This window comes from Sapajus apella, unplaced genomic scaffold (genome assembly GCF_009761245.1).
Source record: "Sapajus apella isolate SASKATOON/1434 unplaced genomic scaffold, GSC_monkey_1.0 scaffold3, whole genome shotgun sequence".
NCBI classification, from domain to species: Eukaryota; Metazoa; Chordata; class Mammalia; order Primates; family Cebidae; genus Sapajus; species Sapajus apella.
The window spans coordinates 46,774,020-46,781,963 of NW_022436943.1; positions in this window are offsets into that span (position 1 = coordinate 46,774,020).

Sequence of the window (7,944 nt, forward strand, 5' to 3'; positions counted from 1 at the left end):
TGTGTGTGTGTGTGTGTGTGTGTGTGTGTGTGTGTGTGTGTGTGTGTTTTTAGTAGAGACAGGGTTTCACCATATTGGCCAACCTAGTCTCCAACTCCTGAGCTCAGGTAATCCGCCCACCTTGGTCTCCCAAAGTGCTGGGATTACAGGTGCAAACCAGTGCACCTGGCTAATTTTCTAACTTCTGATCTATACTATACAAGTAAGTGCAAGCATGTGTTTGCATGGATATTCATTTCCACCTTGTTGACATAAACGCAGCATACTGTACACTCTGTTCTGTACTGTGCTTCTTTATCTAAGTGTTAGCGCTCTTTCCCTGTGAGTACAAAAAGAACTTCCTTCCTTTGTTCAGCAACATAGTAGTCTACTTTGCGGACACACTGTACTTTAAGTAGACCTTTTTTGCTGAACATTTGTTTCTGTTCTCTTGCAATTGCATAAACTGCTATGAATAAATCGGTTCAAATGTTACTTCTACACCATATCTGTAAAATACATTTCTAGAAGTGCAATGGCTAAATCAAAAAGTAGGTCAACAACTAAATGCAATAATATGAATAAATCTTACAAACAGAATATTAAGCAAAAGGAGTCTGATATTTTAAATGTATAATTCCTTTTGTATTAAGTAGAAATATAGACAAAACTAACTTTTGCTGGCCGTGTGTGGTGGCTCAAGCCTATAATCCCAGCACTTTGGGAGGCTGAGGCGGGTGGATCACAAGGTCAAGAGATCGAGACCATCCTGGCCAACATGGCAAAGCCCCGTCTTTACTAAAAATACAAAAATTAGCCAGGCATGACAGTGGGTGCTCGTAATCCCAGCTACTTGGGAGGCTGAGGCAGGAGAATCACTTGAACCTGGGAGGTGGAGGTTGCAGTGAACTGAGATCGTGCCACTGCACTCCAACCTGGGTAACAGAGCGAGACTTCCTCTCAAAACAAAAAACTAAAACAATAACTTCTGCTGTTAGAAGTCAGAATATTGATTATTCTTGGGGTTGTAAAACATGAAGGCAGGCTGGGCACAGTAGTTCATGCCTGTAATCCCAGTACTTTGGAAGGCTGAGGCGGGTGGACCACTTGACACCAGGAGTTCGAGATCAGCCTGGCCAACATAGTGAAACCCTGTCTCTATTAAAAATACAAAATACAGGCCAGGCGCGGTGGCTCAAGCCTGTAATCCCAGCACTTTGGGAGGCCGAGGCGGGTGGATCACAAGGTCAAGAGATCGAGACCATCCTGGTCAACATGGTGAAACCCCATCTCTACTAAAAATACAAAAAATCAGCTGGGCATGGTGGCGCATGCCTGTAGTCCCAGCTACTCAGGAGGCTGAGACAGGAGAATTGCCTGAACCCAGGAGGCGGAGGTTGCGGTGAGCCAAGATCGCGCCATTGCACTCCAGCCTGGGTAACATGAGTGAAACTCCGTCTCAAAAAAAAAAAAAAATATAAAATACAAAAATTAGCTAAGTGTGGTGGTGCACGCCTGTAATCCCAGCTACTTGGGAGGCTAAGGCAGGAGAATTGCTTGAACCCGGAAGGCAGAAATTGCAGTGAGCCAAGAAGATCGTGGTGCCACTGCACTCCAGCCTGGGGGATGGAGCAAGACTCTGTAAAAGAAAAAGAAAAAAAAAAAAAAAAAGTTGTAATGAAATAAAAAAAAAACAAAACAAAACTAAGCAAAGCAAAGAAATAGAAATTCCAGAACACTAACAGCCAGCCAGCCAAAAGCTTTTCTCTATTCCTTTATTCTCTCTTTATACTATTAAACATTAAGGAATTACCACACTGGGGCTAGGTGTTGTGGGTAAAGCCTGAATCCCAACATTTTGGGAGGCCAAGGCAGGAGGATCCTTTGAGCCCAGAGGTTCAAGACCAGCCTGGGCAACATGGTGAAGCCCCATCTCTACCCAAAATACAAAAATTAGCGAGGTGTGGTGGTGTACATCTATACTCTCAGCTGCTTGGGGGACTGATCCAGGAGAATCACTTGAGCTTGGGAAATGGAGGTTGCAGTGATCCGAGACTGTGCCACTGCACTTTTTAGCCTGCAAAAACAACAACAACAAAATTACCACAGTGGCTTCAGCTTTTGGTTGGATTAGTGAGTTGAATTGTGCCCCCATAAAGGATATATCCATGTACTAAACCTCAGCTTGTGAATGTGATCTGATCTGGAAATAGGTCTTTGCAGATATAATTAAAATCTCAACATGAGATTATCCTGGTTTGTGGTGAACCCTAAATCCAGTGACTAGTGTTCTTATAAGGGAAAGGATAGTGAGATTGGTGCATACAGACACACGGAAGGCAGTGATGTGAAGACAGGCAGAGACTGAGTGATGTGTCTATAAGCCAAGAAATGCCAAGGTTTGCCAGCAACCACAAGAAGTCAGGAGAGAAGAATGGAACAGATTCTTCCTTCAAATCTCCAGAAATAATCAACCTGGCTGACACTTTGATTTTAGACTTCTAGACTCCTGAACTGTGAGAGAATAAATTCCTGGTTTTTAAAGGTTACCAAGTTTGTGGTAATTTGTTACATATAGCACCCCAGGGAAATACATATAGTACAGTTGGTCTGGGATTGGTCTTCTGTTGGTGATCAATTTTATCTTTTCTAATCTTAACCATTCTAGATAGGAGTGACTCGATTTAGGAAAAGAAAAGGCAGCAGAGGTTGGGTGCAGTGGCTCACACTTGTGATCCCAGCACTTTGGGAGGCTGAGGTGGGTGGATCACAGGCAAGTTCAAGACCAGCCTGGCCAGCATGGCAAAACCCCGTTTCTACTAGAAATACAAAAATTAGCTGGGCATGGTGGCACGCGCCTGTAATCCCAGCTACTCTGGAGGCTGAGGCAGGAGAATCACTTGAACCTGGGAGGCAGAGGTTGCAGTGAGCCAAGATTGTGCCACTACATTCCAGCCTGGGTGACAGAGCAAGACTCCATCTCAAAAAAGAAAACAAAAGAAAGGAAAAGAAAGGAAATGGAGGTTCTTGTTGGCAAGACTGCTTCAAAAAGACTCAAGTGTTCTTACTTCATGTGCTTCAGAAAAGAGGCTGAGGTCAGAGCTAATCATGATTACATTATCTCATTTGGGATGAGGTCATAGGTGGGTCCATTTCTGTTCTTTGGTAGCAAAATTAGAAAGTAAACATTAATTTGGACTGGGATTTCTTTCAGGAATGTTGCAAATATGAGCTTACTGAAATTGTCTACCTAATCTTACTGATTTCCCACAAAAGAGGAAGAAACGTTAATTGAATGGAAGTGGGGAGGCATTGTTGACATTTGCCATATTTTAGCTGTTTTATTCCATTTTTTAGCCCTATCCCAGATTCCCCTTCTATCTGGGAATTTTTCTCTTTGGGTGGGTTTGGTTTAGGCAGGGCCTAGCCTCATTCTGTGGAAATTCTACAGGGATATACACCTCATTTCCCTGGACACCTGGCAATGAGGATGCAGGCATGCGACCTTGGCTCAGCCAATGGGCTACTCCTATTTGAGGCATTTATTGCCGCTTGGAGGAATGACACAAAGATGCTGAGACAGAGATTATTCATGGTGGCAGAGCAAAAGATATGGAGGCATAGCATTAATGGTGCCTTTTAAAATTTATTTGCTTGTTTATTTATTTTTTGAGACGGAGTCTCACTCTGTCACCCAGGCTGGAATGCAATGGCATATTCTTGGCTCACCATAACCTCTGCCTCCACGGTCCAAGCGATTCTCCTGCCTCAGCCTCCTGAGTAGCTACGATTACAGGCACATGCCACCACATCCAGCCTAGTGATTTATTTTTGGGTCAGGGTCTCACTCTGTTGCCCAGCCTGGGGTGCAGTAGTGAGATCATAGCTCACTGTAGCCTCGAGTTCCCAGAATCAAGCAATCCTTCCAGCTCAGCCTCTTAAGTAGCTGGAACTACAGGCGTGCCACCATCATGCTCTGCTAATTTTTATTTTTAAATTTTTTGTAGAGATGGGATCTCACTGTGTTGCTGAAGCTGGTCTCATGCTTCTGCACTCAAGTGGCCTTCTTGCCTTGGCCTCCCAAAGTGTTGGGATTACAGGTGTAAGCCACTGAACCCTGCCCTTTTTTCCCCCATAGTCACAACCCATCCTGGGAATAAACATCAGGCTCATCAGGGCATAGTTTCTAGAATACATATGTGTGTGTGTGTGTGTGTATATATATATATATATATATATGTATGTATATATATATATTTGAGATGGAGGCTTGCCCTGTCGCTCAGGCTCGAGTGCAGTGGCACAATCTTGGCTCACTGCAACCTCTGCCTCCGAGGTTCAAGTGATTCTCCTGCCTCAGCCTCCCAAGTAGTGGGATTACAGGCACCTGCCACTGTGCCTGGCTAATTTTTGTATTTTTAGTAGAGATGGGGTTTCACTATCTTGGCCATGATGGTCTCAAACTCCTGACCACCTGCCTCGGCCTCCCAAAGTGCTGGGATTACAGGGGTGAGCCACCACGCCTGACCGGAACACATATTTTTTTCCTTTTTTTTTTTTTTTTTCCAATCTGTACTTTTCCAATTTTTTTCTTTTAATCTCAAGACAGCAAGTATTCATATTTAATCTATGTCATCTACTATAACATGTTTTCTTAAAGATCCATAACAGGGACTTTGGGCTCATAGTCTAACACTCTTTCAGTATTCTGGGATATAATTCTGGGTCTGAAGATTTTTTTTTTGAGATGGAGATTCGCTCTAGTTGCCCAGGATGGAGTGCAATGGCATGATCTCAGCTCACAGCAACCTCTGCATCCTGGGTTCAAGTGATTCTCCTGCCTCAGCCTCCCAAGTAGCTGGGATTATAGGCATGCACCACCACGACTGGCTAATTTTGTATTTTTAGTAGAGAAGGGGTTTCTCCATGTTGCTCAGGCTGGTCTTGAACTCCACACCTCAGGTGATCTGCCCGCCTTGGCCTCCCAAAGTGTTGGGATTACAGGCACGAGCCACCACGCCCATCCTGCGTCTGAAGATTTTTAACACATTTAAGACAAAGTGATTTCTAACCCTGCACCTGTCTTGGTCTTTTACTTCCTCTTACTATTTTCCTTATTCTTTACAACTTGAGGACCATTTTTCTTTGATTTAAAAAATGCAAGCAATATAGGCATTACATATTTGTCTTTCCTTTTGGTTGTCTGATCACATCATATCATATGATCCCAAGCATTATAAACAAAATATAAATGAAAAATAAAGCTCTAAGCCCCCCAACCATCCAAATGGACTCCTCCTCTCAGCTAAGGGGATTCCAAAGCTAACCTGAATAACTGGTTCCAGCCATGATAGGAAGGGGAAGTCTGGCAAGCCTCATTATACCCTCCTCTCTTTTAGAATTCAGGCCCAGCTGACATCAACACAGAACTTAAGACTGACAGAACAGACTCTTAAGTTTGATAAGAAACATTTACAGGCCGGGTTCTGTGGCCCCTGCCCGTTGTTCCAGCCTGGCACACTGGCTATTTCTCAGTATGCATTCTCCCCTTCTTCCTTGAGACACTCAAATGTTACCTGCGCTGCTCAGAATAAACTCTCTATTTCCTGATCTCCTTTGCACCTGGAAGTGATCATGTAAGTATCTTTTGGTCAGTGGAATACGAGCAGAGTGATGTGTACAACTTGCAGATTTTGTCCTTGAACCTCCCACGACTCCTTTTCCCTGATCTTACCAGTCAGAATGCAATCAGCAGGTAGGGTGGCAAGCCATCTTCAGCCACGCAGACTAGGGCATCACTCTAGATATGGCCCCCAATAAAACACAGGAGCCTGGGTAACAGATATTGTAGAGACACCGTATCAACTCTGGAATGTATATGCTCAGGCTGTTGCATGAGAAATGCATTTGTATTTCATTTAAGTCACTAATACTTTTGGGGTTTCTTTGTTACAGCAATGCCACCTGTATTTTAATTAATAAAAATACCATCAATTCAACAAGGATTTATGCCGGCTACAATGCTTATACCCTGCTCAGAGCTATCTGATGATAATAATCCTAACTGCAAAATTACGTAGTTGTTTTTTAAAATTATTTTATTTGGTTTTTAAGGGATGAGGGTCTCACGTTGTTGCCCAGGCTGGAGTGCAGTGGTGCAATCATAATTCACTGCAGCCTCAAACTCCTGGGCTCAAGCAATTCTTCCACTTCAGACTCCTGGGTAGCTAGGACCACAGGCCCCACCATGCCTCGCTAATTTCTGAAATGTTTTTTGTAGAGACAGGGTCTTGCTGTGTTTCCTAGGTTGGCCTCAAACTTCTGACCTCAAGTTATGCTCCTGCCTTGGCCTCCCAAAGTTCTGGGATTACAGGGGTGAGCCACTACACCTGGCCTATGTAGTTGTTTATGATATAGGGTACTGAGGACCGCAGACCTCTCAATACAACTCGTTCCAAATCCCTGCACTAACAGAACTGACCAAACTCGAGGACGGCTTCTAGCAGTATAAGGCTATGTCAGCCTTCACCCCCAAATCCCCCATTAAAATGCCTGCCTAAAAAAGCTCAAATATGCCAGGAAAATTTACTATTTGTTGTCGCCAGTACCTGAGGATAGGCCCCGACCTCCCTTTCTTACAGCATTTACTAAAAAGGGCATAGAATTGTAAATATGTATTACTTGCAACTCAGAAGTCCTTCTCAAGGACTGAGAGAGCCATTCCTTTGAAATGTAACCATCAGGAAGAACAGGGCCTCTGACTCCCAGTCTCTGTGGGAGGATAGAAACCTAACTTAGATAACTCCCAGCTAGCAGACACAGCTGGCCTAAGTGTATTTCTACTGACCAACCCTTTGTAATTTTTACTTCCCTGGTTCTACTGAGCAACCCCGTCACGGTCTCCTTCCTCCCTCCTTCCTCATTCTCCTTTTGAAATGCCCAAATCACCTGTGCACAACTGGAATCGAGCTCAGGTCTTTCCCCTACTGTCAATAGTTGCTGAATAAAATCTGTTTTCAACACTTTGACTAATGTTCAACGGCTGTATTTCTGACAGTACCTATACTGTGCCAGGCACTATGCTAAGTGTTTTGCGGAGATTAGTTTATTTAATTTTCACTGCAGTACCCATTAGATAAGCATTCTACTATCATTATCCTCATTTTAGAAAGAAACTGACACTCAAAAATCCTAGTGTTACTTATCCAAGGCCACTCAGGATAGTAAGTAGCCAAGATATGCACGACTTGAGTGTGTTTCTGACTCCAGCACTATTTATACTATGCTACCGCTCAGGGCGAGACCCGTGCCCTCGAAGAGCTCATGGCAGAGGTAGAGACAGAGTGAGTTGCTGAGCATGCTACTGCTTTTAAGACATGAATAAAAAGTTGTGACAGAACAGGAAAAAAAAAGCTGCAGGAAGATGGAAGCCAACAATAAGCACTTTCTGGGAAAAGCTGCAAATAAGGCATGTGAAAGAGAGCATCAGACAGAGTGTACATACAACTTGTGCAAAGGCTTGGTGTATCAAAGGAACAGTAAGACACTTAGCGACAAGTGTATAGCGGGGAGGCTGAGGCGGGCGGAAAACTTGAGGTCAGGAATTTGAGACCAGCCTGGCCAACATAGTGAAACCCCACCTCTACAAGAAATACAAAAAATTAGCTGGGTTAGTGTGGGCGGAGGTTATAGTGAGCTGAGATCGCACCACTGCACTCCAGCCTGAGCAACAGAGATGCCATCTCAAAAAAAAAAAAGTACAGGGTATGTGGGAAATAATGAAATCAGATTTTTTAAATCAAAAATCACGGTTGCTAACATTTATTATTATATGCCAGCAACTATTCTAAGGGCTTTATATACATAAACTCAACTAATCCTCATATGACTCTATGAGGTAGTAGCATTATCATTAACTTCATTTTACAGATAAGGAAACTGAGACACAGAGGAGCGAAGTAACTT